The 15827-nt window shown below is 41.5% G+C and overlaps 1 pseudogene; it reads right to left on the bottom strand.

Moving 5' to 3' along the window:
* Positions 1–368: 368 nt before the first annotated feature.
* LOC119732429 lies at positions 369–15652 on the bottom strand (annotated as a pseudogene).
* Positions 15653–15827: the final 175 nt, after the last annotated feature.

Here is a 15827-nt window from a genome sequence, read left to right as displayed (position 1 = left end):
AGGCGTAGCCAGCAGCACAAACCCTATGACATAGGCGTAGCCAATAATTTTAAAGAGTACCCTCTTTTTACAAATTGCCCTTTTTTCTGAACAAGTGCCCTTTTCAAAAAAAAAAGTTGCACCCTTTTTTGTGGCATCTGCCGTTTTGGGTGCCGCTTTGGGTGCCTTTTTCAGAATTTCGCACATGTATTGCCTTGAAAAGCACCATATATTGGCCCTTTGTGTGTATAATTGTCGGTTTTGAACAGCAACCCCATCGAAAGATGGTACCAGCCCTCCCCCCGGCTTTTTTATTTTACGGAGGCCAAGTTGCCGGAGAAAAAACCTGTCTACATTTCACAATGGATGTACAAGGGCCTTTTTCAAAACAATCCCCCCCCCCTCCATAAAAGTTACCTTGCTACGCCCCTGCTATGAAAATGGTCTGAAGAAAAATCAAAGTGTTTTCTCGGTAAATACTTCAATATGTTCCCCAGCTGATGGCTGTTAGTGTTGGGTCACTGCAGGGAACAATTAGTGATGGGAAGATTCCCATATCTGGCCATCCCTGTGCACAAACCGTATGAGACTTGTCTGAACATTTCTATTCCAAGTGTTTCCTAAATAGGCCTACTTCAATATTTTCCCAAGCTAAATTTTACTTGTTGGGACATATTAGCACTTTGCATGATAGGTCACTGAAGGGGAAAAATAGTGATGGCCAGATATGGGAATCTTTCCACCTCGGATAAAGCTCCATGGTCTGACCTACCCCTTGTAACCCCTAGAACTATGGGTATTACCCATAAGTTCTAGGGGTACCCCAGCGCTGATGTTAGGAACCGGTTCCAGATCATGGGATCGGGTACCTGTAACCAACTTGACAAATTAAGTACCGGTAGTAACTTCTCAGACAATGAAAAAGAAGGTTGTGAATGTCATTTGTTGGGAATTACTAAAAATAAAAGCCAGGCTGTATTGGAAAACAAAAGAGCTCTCGTTTATGATGGTCGTGAAAGTTGCAGTTTACACCATAAAGCTCACTGTACACACTTGTATCTTGCTGTATTGACGCACCCATGTTATAATACATGTATTATCGTAAGAACCTTCATTAACTATCTGAATTTTGGGGTTGGGTTTCTTTAATGGGTACTCGTGTTTTTTTTTCAATCGGGTACCCGGATCCTTTACAACCCGTAAATGCACACCCCTATTGAGATAGCTGATTAGCTGATATTTGACGGATGTTAAAGATGAAAGTAAGGGCTGATATTCTTCATGGAACTTGCTTTTCGCAAACATGTGGTATTTGACAAAGAATAAAGCTCTCAACTTATGCAAATAAAATTAATTCATGGATGTTTTTGTCATCTTCTAATGACGGGTAAATTTTTTTTACGAATATTCTGTTTGGAAAAATGCTTTTTGGATATTCAGTGGATAATCGAATATTCAGATATTCAATAAATTTTCTGACACAGCCCTAAAGATTACTCAGATTTACACACCCATAAGGACATACAGATTACTAGCCTCTATCTACGCAATGCAGAAAAGGGCCAACATCTAGTATTAGCCATGTTCATTTTGAAAAGAATTTTTTGAACTCTGTCAACCCACCAGGGCAAGAACAAATTCAGCGTCTTCGGTCTGAGCACACCGGACTTCTTCAGCTCTTCCACCAGTCGGCTCGCGAGGTGCGGGGGTAGAGCCTCCAGCGTTGTGACAGGCTGCTGGGTGCGTCCTTCGATTCGTTTACTGACGCAGCGCAGGCACAGGTCCTGCAGGGCTGTGATGGGCTTGTCGGTGGGGCTGGTCGGGCTCTGGGCTTGGGAGAGAGCTGCAGCCGCCAAACGCGACAATGCTGCTGCAGCTGTTGGCAAATAAAAGAAATCGAGACACTGTTTTATTTTTACTGAAATTACTAACCAGTGAAGATGCAAATAGTTGCAAGGGGGGGGGGGGGAGGGGAAGCATGCGGAGAGGTAGGGGGGACATCTCCCATTGCTGTTCCAAGACCTCAAATTACAAAGACCTTTTACAAAGATCAAGTAATGACAGGACCATTAGTCAATTGGATATGTGACGTAACTTACGCCTACGCACTAATAGCAACGTGTGAACGTCTCTAGTCCAAGGCTGGTCAAAATGTTATCGCAAAACTTCTGGGTCCTGGCTCCCTGCTGTAGGTTATCAATGCGTGCAACTATTGGTTACCAGCGGTGCAACCAGGCCGAGTAGGCTGGTTACAAATAGTCGACTAGCGTAGTCAAACATCGTCGACTAGACAGAGTTGGGGCTAAATTTGGTCGAGCTATATTTAACCATTGGTCAACAATAGTTCCTGCGCGAATTTGCCCAATCTTTGCCTTGGGTAGGACTATGGGTGGACTGACCCTGGATACATGAGAATCAACCTTTGACCTTTGACCTACCTGCTCTCTGTGGGCTGGGTGCCTCCTCCACGTCACCCTGTTCTCCCTGCTGGCCAAATCCGTAGTTGAAGTTCAAAGGTCGTCTGCCATCGATGAGACGATTGCCGTCACCCCAGTCGTGGTGAGCTCTCCCTGCTGCTGTGAATCAAATTAAATGATTAGTATACACAAACGTGACAAATAGTTTGAGAGGAGACAGTCAATATGGGCTCTGTGCGCCAACAAAAGAGGGTGGGTTTTTACCAATTTTGTGAGCTCCGTGTACGGGACACACAGTGTGTGCGTTCTGTACTGTACTGGTTTGCGAGTGAAGTACGCACAACTTCCTGAATGTGCAAATTATTAGCCACAGCATCTTCGCGTGACCGTCAGGCATCCTCGGCGCGCGAATATGTTCAAATTTAACTTGGGATGGTCTCCGAGACTATTCCCCTCTCCAATAACATTGGATATGATTCGAAACACGCAGTGAATCATGGACCAGGAACCAGTCTAGGTCTCCCCCAACTCTCCTTTTCTGGCCGTTGGGGGAGTACTTGCGCACCGAGCCCATGAGCTTCCCAAGGTGAGCTTCGGGTATTTATTTGTCAACTTTCAATAACAAGTTAAGCTAATATCAACTTTACATCCAAATAATAGTTAGCCAAGACAGTTTTATAAATTACTCCAAAAGTCTTCCAATTACTTAGTCTGTTTCAAATGACCATTTCATAAATGACAATCATCCTGAGCACTTTCAATTAATCTGGTATCACACTCTAGCAAAGGTCAATGGACTGACACATAAATCCTGCACACTGTGCACATGGGCACTATATGGTTTGTATGGCAAGTGGTTTTGGTGGGTGTGTTTTACTAACCTCCCATGGGATGTGGATTGGGGGCAGGGCCACCCCAAAGCATGGCTTCCTCAGCCCCTCCCACCCCTGCCTCATCCATACCCATCATCATCCATGGCCCCTCCTAAGTCATCAAAGTCCACTCTGGCCCCGCCTACTTCCATAGGCTCCTCCTCCTGCTCCTCATTGGCTGGACTGCTGTCGTCACCGGGGCTCAGGGCTTGGCCATGCCCCCAGCTGTGATGGCTTGATTGGGATCGGTGGTGAGGCGGGGCAGGGGGCGGGGGATGGTGTGGGAGGAGTTGAGACAGGGAGGGAGGCGGTTGCTGCTGATTGGTTGGCTGGGGTTGGCTCTCTCGGTCAGGTGACGCGGCAGGCAGGCTTTGGGCTTCTTGTTGCACTATTATATAAGACCGTAAATTTACACGTCAATATGGCCAGTTCTACTTCATGCAAATGTGAAAGTGAAACCAAAATTTGCAAAAATTGAACATGGGGAGTGCAATGACATATGTATAATTGACCTATCGCCGTTTGCGAGTTAGCCATGCCCCTTAGACAACCCTATGGAGTTTTTGTACACTAGGTTTTGGTTGTCTCAGATTTTGCGCGTTCCGCATCTATTTGTATATCATGTAATTGGACATTTTACAAGCTGCGTTGAAGGATCCTGATGCGATTCTACAGCGATAGGTCAACTTCATGAAACTGCTCATTGTTATAAAATTTGTGAATGATGGAGATGCAAAAGAACACAGCCTCATTGTTGAAACCCATTTTTTTTTCTCTACTCTTTTTTTTTGAAACTCAGGACAAAGACAAAATTCTGCATCTAAAGTTTGCCCCCAAAATGGCCATTTCGCTCAGACCAAAGATTTCTGAAATAAAATTGCTGATCAACGCTGGAAATGTGCTGCATTAGTGAAGGCATTTTTTCCGTTCTGTGTGAAAGCCATTTTCATAGTACATTTGTTAATTTTAACCGTAACCTCACCCAACCCATCAAAGCCCCACAGCATTTTTTGTTGTTGGAATCTGTCAGGATGGGTACAGTACCCCTAAACTGACAGTCTTTTACATTGGGTTGGGACACCTCCAGAAATTAAGTCAGAAATATGTGTGCACAGTTTCCCACATGGTGTTGGGATTTGCCAGGATGGGTATGGTTCCTAGTGATAATGCTACTGAGTTAGGGTTAACCAAAATCATATTAAAATTGGATCATTCAGGACTGTTAGGGATTGTAACATATATGTGACCTGTTCTGTCAAAAGCAGACGCTTCTGGGCAGAGGTTGAAATTAAGATAGGGCCAAAAAAACGCTGTGGGGGTGATTTTTTTTCGATTTTCAAATTTTTGCAGATTTGTAATCCTGAACATGTCTAAAATATACTATAAAAGTTTGAAACCCTAAGTTGAACTCTAAATGTAGTATTTTTGACGATTTTTTAAGGTATTCAGTTAAAGAAATGTCTGTTTTGTGACATTCGTGGCCATTTTCTCCGTTTTCTACTTTTCGACACAATGAACTTCAAAATAGCATAACTTTGCACAGGAATGACCTGATTAAAAATTCAACCACCTATTAAAAGGAAAAAGGACATATTTTAACAATATGCAAAAATCTCATTTTTGACCTTATGCCCAGAAAAGTCTGATTTTGACAGAACAGGTCACATATGTACATGCCATGTAAAATAATTTGTCCAAATTTCATACTGCAAACTAATTTTAAAACCTGAATAATTTCCAAACACAAAATCCTCAAGTTTAAAGTAATCACGGGCAACTAGGGTTTAGGCTCACATGCAGCGGGCTCTGCTGTTCCCAGCTTTACAACCAGGTTGCCAGTTGGCGTCAGCTTGAGTTCTTCTAACGTTGAGTCCAGCTCTCTGGAGGTGAATAACCTGTGCGGAAACGGCTGTGGAATATAGCAAGAGGAAATTTAGTACAAACACTGGCAACATTTATGAATAACAGTGTGAGATTGGGGAAAATGAAAAATCCCTGAAATATTTGGCAGTGGGTTTTAGGGCCGCTAAGGATCCTAGAGCAACGTAGGGACTATGGCATATGTTTGTATTTGCTTATAGGCACCCTTTAAAATACCCATTTCTTTAAGCTTTTATAGGCAAAAATGCCTTCACGATAAAAGCCAAGGAACTTGCGTATTTCAAAAGGGATTCTTTAAAAATCCTGAAATCAGGAAAAAACCCTTACAAAAAAATCCTGACAAATGTCGACCCTGAAATAATCATATGATTGACAACGAAATGGATTGGAGTTGGGTTCGAACCTGTGACCACTGGAATACCGTACCAGTGCTCTACCAACTGAGCTATCCAGCACTATGTTGGCAGTTTTCCCAATTTTATCAATATCTTGGTTCAAGGCCATAAACCCTTAAATACCATGTAGCCAGGGTTCACGTCTAAACTCTCTTTGTTAGCAAAATTAGCAAAGCTGCCAAGTTAGGGGACAAAGTGGGATCAATCAGTGAAGAAACAACTTTTTACTATAATTCTTAAAACAAATCTCAAAAATACAGAAATTTGCTAAGAACAGAAAATAATTGCTTGGTTTAAAAAAAAAACACAGGTGACCACCTAGTAATGCTGTGATAGTCATATTGCTTTTGATTGGTGTCCTGTGGTTTTTAGTTATAGAGCCTAAATTTGCTAAGCAACATTTTTTTCAGCAGCTAGGTGAGATCGACTCAAAGTCTTTACCTGTATGAGATTAATGTGAATCAGGTCCGAGTGTTGACTCTTGATGAAATCCACCACAGTTTGGAGAGTGGCTGTTGAAGGGAACTTCTCTCGCATGCTCTGCCCTGAAGGTAATCGGACCTATAATCATCAACACAAAACACATGTTAGCCAATAGTTTGTGGGCATTCTATAATGGATGTGATATTTACACAAAAATGTGTAAACAAATTTTCCCACCTGTGAAAACAGAATTTTAAAAATTTAAAACTTTTCCTACTTTCGACTTGTATTTTTGATTTTATCCTGCTGGCTAAAAGGAAGAGAACAATGAACCGCCGTCGACACAAATTTTTCACTGTCGCGGTCAACAAACAGTGGAATCTGACAATGAAGTGGCGCAACTTTACTATAAAAATAACATCACAGTTGTGTTACATGCATAGTTTTTCTTTCTTTTACCGGAATATTTGAACCGGTAAAATGCTGTTAGAACGTTCGAATGATGATCAAATATTCAAATAGTTAATATATCCAGGACAGCCCAACTCCCATCCCTATGGCTACTCAGTATGACTACTGATATACTCAGTATGTTACTTCAGAGTGACAGTTGGAAAAAAATCACTCGGATGGGACTCGAACCCATGACCTCCTGCTTTCTAGCGCAGACGTCTTACCACTCGGCTAATGGGATCGGTTGGCGGGTACTGCATTAACTATTCATAACCAGCTGTTAGCTCGGTGGTCGAGTGGTAAGACATCTGCACTAGAAAGCAGGAGGTCGTGGGTTCGGGTCCCACCCGAGTGAATTTTTCCAACTTTTACTCGGGAAGGTAACACACTGAGTATACAGGGCGAGTAAAAAAAAAGCGAAACCCAAATGTCCGGACCATAGTTTTAGTGAAGTTCTGCATGTAGCCCTTGCAAATTCTAGGATACGAAAGCCCAATTCTTTTAGTACAAGAATCATTCAAATCACTCATGTACTTTTCAAGTTACGGAATTTTAAACACAACCACCGTTTTAAGTTCTGTCCACGGATCACAAGAAGGTAGGTGTTCTTTCAGAAAAGTGAAAACAAATAGGGATATGTGTGATCATTATGAGTTGTTTTCGTTTGGCTGAAAGAACGCACACCTTTTTTTGGGTGATCCGTGGACAGAACTTGAAAACGGTGGTTGTGTTTAAAATTCCTTAACTTGAAAAGTACATGCATGATTTGAATGATTCTTTGTACTAAAAGAAAACATGAATTGGGCTTTTATATCCTAAATTTTGAAAGTACTACATGCAGAACTTCACTAAAACAATAGTTCTGACATTTGGGTGTCACTTTTTTTTACTCACCCTGTACAGCGTTTATACATCGGTGAAGGGCAAAACCTAGTTAGAAATTTCATTTTTCTTTCATTTACCTGGAGCATGCACATGGTTGGAGCGCTGGGTGTTGGCTTAGACTCTTGAGAAGCTGTCGCCCGTTGGGATGTCTCTATTTTAGCGCCCCCAGGAGGTTCCGCGGCAGTAGCGGCAGGCTGAGTAGGGGGAGTTGTCCCCACTGAGGTCTCAGGCTTGGGGCTTGTTGGTAGCTTGCCATGCTGGTGTCTGGCCTCCTTATCGGCTTCGATGTTCTTTAAGATGTTACTCCTCGCCTGGAGTTAGGACAGAGATTCCGGCATTAGTTGTACTTTGTTTATGATTGACGACATCAAGTGAAAGTGCATTGAAGAATGCATATTGTGTCGTTCAGCTTGTGTCTTATTATCCATATTGCTTGATACAAATAAATGTTGAACTTGCAATTCTTGAACATGTCCGCCGAGCCTTGCCATTATTTGAAGAAAACTTGTGAAATGTATCAGTGTTGTAGTACTCGTACTCAGTACATGTCCTCGAGTACTACCTGAGTCCTTTTTTTCGAGTTCTCGTACTCGTACTCGAAACAAAGTACTCGTACTCGAAATAATGGTACTCCTACTCAGGCAGCAAAGTACTCCTACTCGACATGTCAAAATTGTACTTGGTCATCAAAGTACTTGTACTCGAATAGCAGTACTCGAAAAAATTGTATAGCTTGATTTATCACGACTTCGTTTTATTATCGATACTTTCAGTTGGAAATGGTTGATTGGCTTGCAGAGAAATCAAAGTATCCTGATATTTCTCTGTGCACGTTCAGACAAACACATAACCGTGAGTGGGTCTGTATATCGGTCTGAATGGGCCTGGGCCAATGACGCCCAAATGAACCATTTGCCGTATGGCCGTATTCGGAAATAGAAGTACTTGTACTCGTACTTGTACTGCTAATTCTGAAATATTGAGAGCTAGTCCCATTGAATGCTACAGTTGTATCGTACTGCAGTTGCTGACCACGGACTCTGCTGCAGTTGGTGACCATAGACTCTGAAGCAGTTTAGCCTTGAGATTTAAGATCGGATGGATCTTGCTACACTAAACAGGCTTGTCATTTTGACAAGTGTTGCATGTTGCTGCAGTCAGAAGGGTTTCTAGTCAAAATATCGTAGTGAGTTAGGTCAAGTGAGGCAGACCACTTGCCTGTTTCGCCTGCAGTCTGGCCTGCCGAGCTTCCACGGCAGCCTTTTCTCTCTGCTCCTTCTCCCATCTCTCTTTGTCCTGTCTCTTCTTCTCTGACAGGGAGAACCGACTCACGACGTCCTGCTGCTGAAACCTGCTCTCATCTGACGTCGGTGGGACGGCGGGATGTGTGAGACCGTGAGGGGAGTCTCCTGGAGGGTCTGATGATGGGGCTGATACGGGCGGTAAGCTGAAGGGAAGGTAGCTGGCATCGCTAGATTGGGTTGCTGGTCCGGCCTGGGTAATGAAAAGTTACAATTTCAGGTATTTTATTTATTCCGTTTAGGACAGGTCCAACATTTACATGTAAGTATAATTCATCTTTTTGTTAAAAATGTGACCCGACGATATAATTATGTGTCTTTAGGACTATTTTGTCACTTCTTTCTTTTCCATGTGCACTATGCAGAGTAAGTTCAAGTCTTGGATCTGATTTATCACATACTGTAGCTGAATATTCTAATGAATATGGAAGTAAGGGGCCATTCAAATAATTAAAGTTAAAAAAAAAAATTTCAATGATTTCCTTGCCCTACCCATCCATATTTTCATGACATTTTTTTCAAAATTTTAAAACATTTATAAATCTGAATGGCCTCTTATGCAGGTGAAAATAACGACTTTTTTTAATGTCCAGTGTGCAAATTGTGATTCAACTCGAACGTAGCTCTAGAAACTTCCAACTCATTTCATATGGTTGGGTCACAAACATGTCTCAAAAGTGTACAAATTGTAAATTTTACCTTATTTTCTAGTCATACATGTTTTCCTTTTTTGTCCTCAACAGATATTAATATGTTTTAGTCAAACATACAGACACAGGGAAGCCAAAACTCTGCATTGCCTCTCTGTACAATCCTGTGTGTAAATCTCTATCTAGGGTTGAAAACAAATTTTTGAGACAGTGTGCTTTCAAAAATTGCTTACATGTACAAGATGAAAGATTGCAACTAACCTGAGATGGTTGATTGAGACTCAGTGTGGGTGCTGAACGTGATGGGATTGTATCTTCAGCACCGTGACCCTGCAGTAACCTGGATAACAGCGATAAGAACTCTAGACATTAAATCAAATTATAGGTTTTGCCTTTCATCAACGTTTAAACACTGTATACTCAGTGTGTTGCCTCCCGAGTGCAAGTTGGACAAAATCACTCGGGTGGGACTCGAACCCACGACCTCCTGCTTTCTAGTGCAGATGTCTTACCACTCGACCACCGAGCTAACAGGATCAGTTCGCTGGTTTGAATCTGATATACATAGCAGCGGGTACCGCATAAACTATTATAAGAATACAATAACTCTAGACATAATTAGATATCTCATCAATCCCGTCGGACATTCAATCGATAGCTTCTGGTTGTTGAAACTTTTATTTCCTTCAATCTACTTTTACAGTATTTTTATCGACAACACATGATGTGTTTCTGGTAGATAGGAAAGGTCGGTAGGTAGGGTATTTCGTTTTCTTTGTACAGAAATATGTTGACAATATACATTTTCCAAGACAACTGGACAAGTAGAAAAATATCACAAACTAACAAGCATTCCAGCTGTTGGGTGGGACCTTTTTCATTTTCCAAAGCATAATTGCTGGGGAAAAAAATCAATTATAAAAGTAAAAAATAAACAATTTAACTTAACTAGATTCTTTGCGGCCAACCGATCCCGTTAGCTCGGTGGTAAAGTGGTAAGACATCTGCACTAGAAAGCAGGAGGTCGTGGGTTCAAGTTCCAACCGAGTGATTTTTTCCAACTTTCACTCGGGAGGTAACACACTGAGTATACAGTGTTAAAAATAAAACGTCGGTGAAGGGCAAAACCTAATTTGATTTATATCACCCCGACGCAAAAATCCATCTTATAATAACAATTTAACTGCCGACCCCATGTGTACATCCACAATTTTAGGGTCGGTCAGGTTTCCAGAAATGTCCTTTTTTTTGGTCTAAATAATGCACACTAAAGATCATTTTACATTGGCCATGACGTCTGCTTTTTGTTGACGTAAAATGAAATGCGTTACATGATAGCAGTGCTCACAGGGTGGAGTTTTGGAGGATTTAGGATGCTTTCCATCAAATAAGCAACAAGGTTTTGTTGGTGGTTGAAAAATAGTTTTATCAAAGCCTCCACTGATTGTGAAATTAAGTATACATTTGCAATATTGTTTGACATTTATTTTATGTTCTGTTCAACTCACCACTCCACAGCGTCGTTAACGGTGAGTTTCCCACAATTCACTGCTGCTTGGCAACGATCCAACTCAAAGCCCATGCCTACAAGGGAGGCCAAAAGGGAGTCAACTGTCTACAACACAAACAGACCAGAGATAAAGATTTGGGGTAAAATTTAAGCAGGAAATGTAGGAGGTTTATTGATGCCATGAGGAATTTCTAAAATTTAAAAAAATTGGAAATATAGGCCATACTTTAAACTGAGAGCTGGATTTAGGGTCTAATTGAAATTTTGGGAACAATTAATCTCCTTATGGTCCCATAGCACAGTCTCCTCACCTCTCATCACAGGCTCACTGGCGCCATGCCAAACGTGGCCAATTTTATATTTAATCAAAATGAAAATTTGAGAACAAGAACGAATCCAGTTTTGTTTGATAGCTTGGCAATCGCAGATAAGGCCAAAAAAAAAAAATAAGTTGGTCTCTGGTCAGCTCGCGCGTCGATTTTAATCATGCGCGTTGATCTTTTTTTTTTCCAAAATTTTCCGCGGTAGCTCCAAAAGCGCCCTCTTTTTCCGCCCCTCCTCAATTTTTTTTACCAAAGAGCACCAAGGAATGGGAAATTGCACCAAGGCAAATGATCGAAAGCACCAAGGCAAATCATGGAGGACACCAATGTACATGAGGACACCAAAAAAGCAAAATAGTACCCACCTTGTCTGTACAATCCAAGCTTGAAGAAAAAAAACCAAAAAAACAAAAAACAAAAAAGCCGCATGGCCGCGTCAATTCCAGAACTTTGGTCTGACCAGAGACCGAATATTTTTTTTTTTGGCCTAATGGAAATATAACTTACGAGTTAGTTTAGGTCAGACTAATAAAACTTAAGAGGGGCGAGAAAAGCGTGGAGGGAGGCGTGGCCCTTATTTACTGAGGTAGTCCAGTAAATTGGCCACATTTATGGGGATAAGTTGAATACTGATGTTCATTTTGAGACTCGCCTTCCGTGAACACACTATGCGGTTCATGTAGTTTAGGACAACTTTTGCTTTTAAATTCTTAAATGTGTTTTTGTCATTCACAATGTATTAGCAAGCAATTGCTCTAATGAGCCCAAGTTTTCATATTTTTTCAAGTGTTTTTTTTTCAACATCTGATTTTATTGTCATGCTTGTGCATGTTAATCACAATCCAATAAAGTCATGGCGCACCAATGATGTGCAGCCGGCACTGAACATGTTGAAGACATAGATTTACTCATTTAGTCTAGATTGAGTAACATCCAGCTGACATGCTCATCAGGAATTCACATGTAACGCTGGAGACAAAACTACGTTGTAAATGTGAGATTTTAAGAGACCCTACAAAAACGGCCTCCACAAAATGGTCCTTTTTCCCTCTATCCCAACGCAGATTCCATTAAACATACCTCATACCATGCACACAGTCATTCACGATGCTACTGATCGACTTGAAACAGAGCAAAACTTACTAAAATATGAAAAATATTGAGGATTTCGGTGGCTTCTTCAGAAAAACAGTCCAGTGCCACACTGTCATGGTTGTGTTGTGGATATTGTGTGCTTGTGTCTATCAGCATGATCAGCCAATCAGATTATTCCTTGATTACTCATGCTGAGTAGGACATCCAACAGCCGTCGGGTCAACGCCAATGCATGGACTGTACTGTGTACATGCAGAATGTACTACTGACCCAACGGCTGTTGGATGTCCTACTTAGTATAATTAATCGACAAATAATCTGAAGAAGCCAACGAAATCATCAATATTTTTTTTATATCTTAGTAACTTTTGTTCTGTTTCAAGTCAATCATAATAATTAGCTTTGTGAATGACTGAGTGCATGGTGAGGTATGTTTAATGGAATTTGGGTTGTGATAGAAGGGAAAAGACCATTATGTGGAGGCCGTTTTTCTAGGGTCTCTTACAATCTCACATTTACAACATAATTTTTTTTTCTCCAGCGTCTATACATGGATTCCCGATGAGCATGTTGTCAGCTGGATGTTACTCAAGCTAGATTTAATCGTCTGATTTCACCCCATAATTTCGCTCAAAAATCAAAATTCTGCTCTCGACACCCAATAAATCCTGCCACATGACGCTGCAAGCTATTTTGGTGAATCCAGAAACTAAAAAGTGGATTATGTTCTCTTACTGGAAAGGTGTCCAAAACTACAAAATCCCGCAAAAGCCAACTTTTTTGTACTGATTTAGGCAGTGGATATTTAGCCAGAGACGGCAAACAAACGTTAGCTTGCCTGATATGCACTGAACATGAGCAGTTTGTACTTCGGCATTTTCCGGTGACAAATTTTAGTCTGGCTCCATGCCAACATTATCGTTGTAACTTCGTATTTACAAGATGGGAATCAGACCATTTTACAATTTCAGACTTTATTTCCCTTTAAAAAAATCTTTCAGAGCCACAAATCTGAAAAAGATAATGTAAGGCAAAATAAAAAAAAAAACATGTTTAGCGTCCTGCCTCTTTGACAAAAAGGAAGGAGGAGGCCCTTTTTTTTTTTTTTTTTCTTTTCAAAATTTGCTAGTCCTGAGTTCTGAGACGTAGAGAACCAGTTAATATTTCACACGGGGTGAATGTATGATAGACTCTCGTGCAGACGCACGTGCTAATTGACTATTTATACACGGTATAGGCCTAAAAGTCTAAAAATACAATTTCTTTCGTCAGAGATCGTTAAAATTTATCAATTTTATCAATAAATTAATGCAACGATGTACCAGTTGCATTTTTTCGTTTTTTTTTCAATCAATGTACCTGTCAGTCAATTAGGCTAATTGTCGCCATTGTCAAACTGACCCAATTGCAACGCTCTGGACTACCATGCGGGATCTGTTCTCGCGGTTCGGTGTCCTAAAAGAACCGGCGGGTTTCAAACCATTGATCAATTAAAAAGCAGACACGTGGGGACATCCGTAGGCCTAGCAATTTCTATTTGTACAACTGAAATGCTTGGTATAACTGTTGTGCCCATTCTTGGAAATCACGCATTCTCGAGAATGGGCATGCACATTCTCGAGAATGGGCGCGCATTCTTAAGAATGAGCGCCCATTCTTAAGAACGAGCACGCGTTCTTAAGAATGAGCGCTCATTCTTAAGATTAGGTGGGAATATCACGTGCACAATTTATGAATTTTGCCCAATCTTAACAAACATTGCACGACATAATTATGTTAAATGAATTGTATAGCGGTTAAAAGGGAAACAATTCATATAAAGAGGAAAGAAAATGTTCTATGCTTCTGTACTCGTATAACTACGATAATTTGAATCAAATTAAACCTGTTATTATTGCTTTTTTCTGCCCACTATGGGAAGTTTTGTAATAACGGAGGACTGGGAACTAGTCTGGGAAGTGCTTTGTTTAGGCTAGACAAGTTACAAGTCCCTGCATGTATCATATGCGTGCCACGAAAAAAAAACGATGTCCAGAAGCTACCAAAATTGCTCTTTTGACTAGATAGAATCCAGCTCTGCGGCGTAATGGTGGGGTGTGAACAATAAATTGGTGGCAATTTAAATGGGAAATAGCATTAGCACTATGGGATGTCGCAGTATTCATTTCATTCTTCACATTCTTCATTCTTACGTGTCCCCCCCCCCCCCCCCCCCCCCCCGCTTTTATTATCCCAAAAATCAGAATTCTTTGCACTAGTATTATTATGTCTCTTATTTTTTCCCGGTCCCCCCCCCCCTATCAATACGCCTTTACTTATCATATCCACTCTACTTTTCAGCGCCTTGCGTTGCAACAGTATAATTATTGAGAATCAGTGAACGAGGATTCAGCTAGACTTGCCAAGCGCAGCCGTGGCCGGCATCGACAAGACCGTTATCTTGTCGCGCATTCTCAAGAATGTGCGCTCAATCTGGAAGAGTTATTTTTTGCCAAGATTGAGCAAGGATCCAGTTGCACATTCTCAAGAATGTGCATGCCCATTCTCGAGAATGCGTGATTTTCAAGAATGGGCACAACATAACCATGGAGGTATAACACATAACACATCAGGGTTCGAAATTAGCGGTATAGCCCGCTAACCAAATGCTTGTCAAAACAGCGGCAGCCGGGGCTAGACAAACTATTCCTTAACCAGGCCGGCGTGCGAGTGAACAATTATTGGGATACGGCAAAGATCAACGAACAGAAAGAAAACAAAATCATAAAATTCAAAAAGGAAACCCCTTTAATTTGTGTCTAATTATCAACTGTTTTAAAGGGTTAAATCATCTGATCTGTCATGTCTGTTAATCAAAAACACCGACAAAATTCCCTCAGAATTACGCTTGAAAATACACCATTTTGTATCTGAGATAAGAAAAAAATGCGGGCTAGTACTTTAGTAGAAATGCCCGTGGGTCAGTAGCCCGGCAGAAAAGGTAAAATTATGCTGACCGTACCATACCGAACCTAATTTCGTCTGTCCATGTGAGCCAAACCAATAGTCTAAACTCACGCGTACGAGTTGGTCCGCGTACGAGTTGGTCCGCGTACGAGTCGGTCCGCGTACGAGTTGGTCCGCGTACGAGTCGGTTCGCGTACGAATTGTACCGCGTACGAGTTGATCGCGTACGAGTTGGTTCGCGTACGAGTTGACCTGTATTCAGCTAGTCATGCTAGCATGGTGAATGGCCCGGGGTGCAACTGCAACTCCAGTGAATTGGCCACATTCATGGAGCTCAGTGAGTTCCAAACCAATTCCACCAGTTCATAGAGAAAATATTTAATCAAAACAAGTTGTATACGAATATTTACCTGTGCAGCGTTGGCCATCTCTCATCAGTCACTCTAACTAGCTTTACGTGCACCACGGATTCATCAGCTGAAGTCAATCACATCATGGCCGGCTGGCATTTTTGTCGCTTGGGGGCGCTGCTCTCATCGTGCGCGTGCCACATGTTGAACGCGCCACCGTACTCCCAACTCCAGACTACCGCAGCCGGGAAAATCCCACAAAAAGATCAATCCGTCTCGTCTTCAACCTTTACTACCCACACAAGTATGAATACTAGACTGAAATCATGCGAAAAAGCCAGTTTAAT

The sequence above is a fragment of the Patiria miniata genome, unplaced genomic scaffold, assembly GCF_015706575.1.
Source record: "Patiria miniata isolate m_02_andy unplaced genomic scaffold, ASM1570657v1 HiC_scaffold_24, whole genome shotgun sequence".
Classification (NCBI taxonomy): domain Eukaryota; kingdom Metazoa; phylum Echinodermata; class Asteroidea; order Valvatida; family Asterinidae; genus Patiria; species Patiria miniata.
The sequence above is the reverse complement of the archived record's forward strand: the minus strand, read 5'-3'. Positions and strand labels throughout refer to the sequence as shown.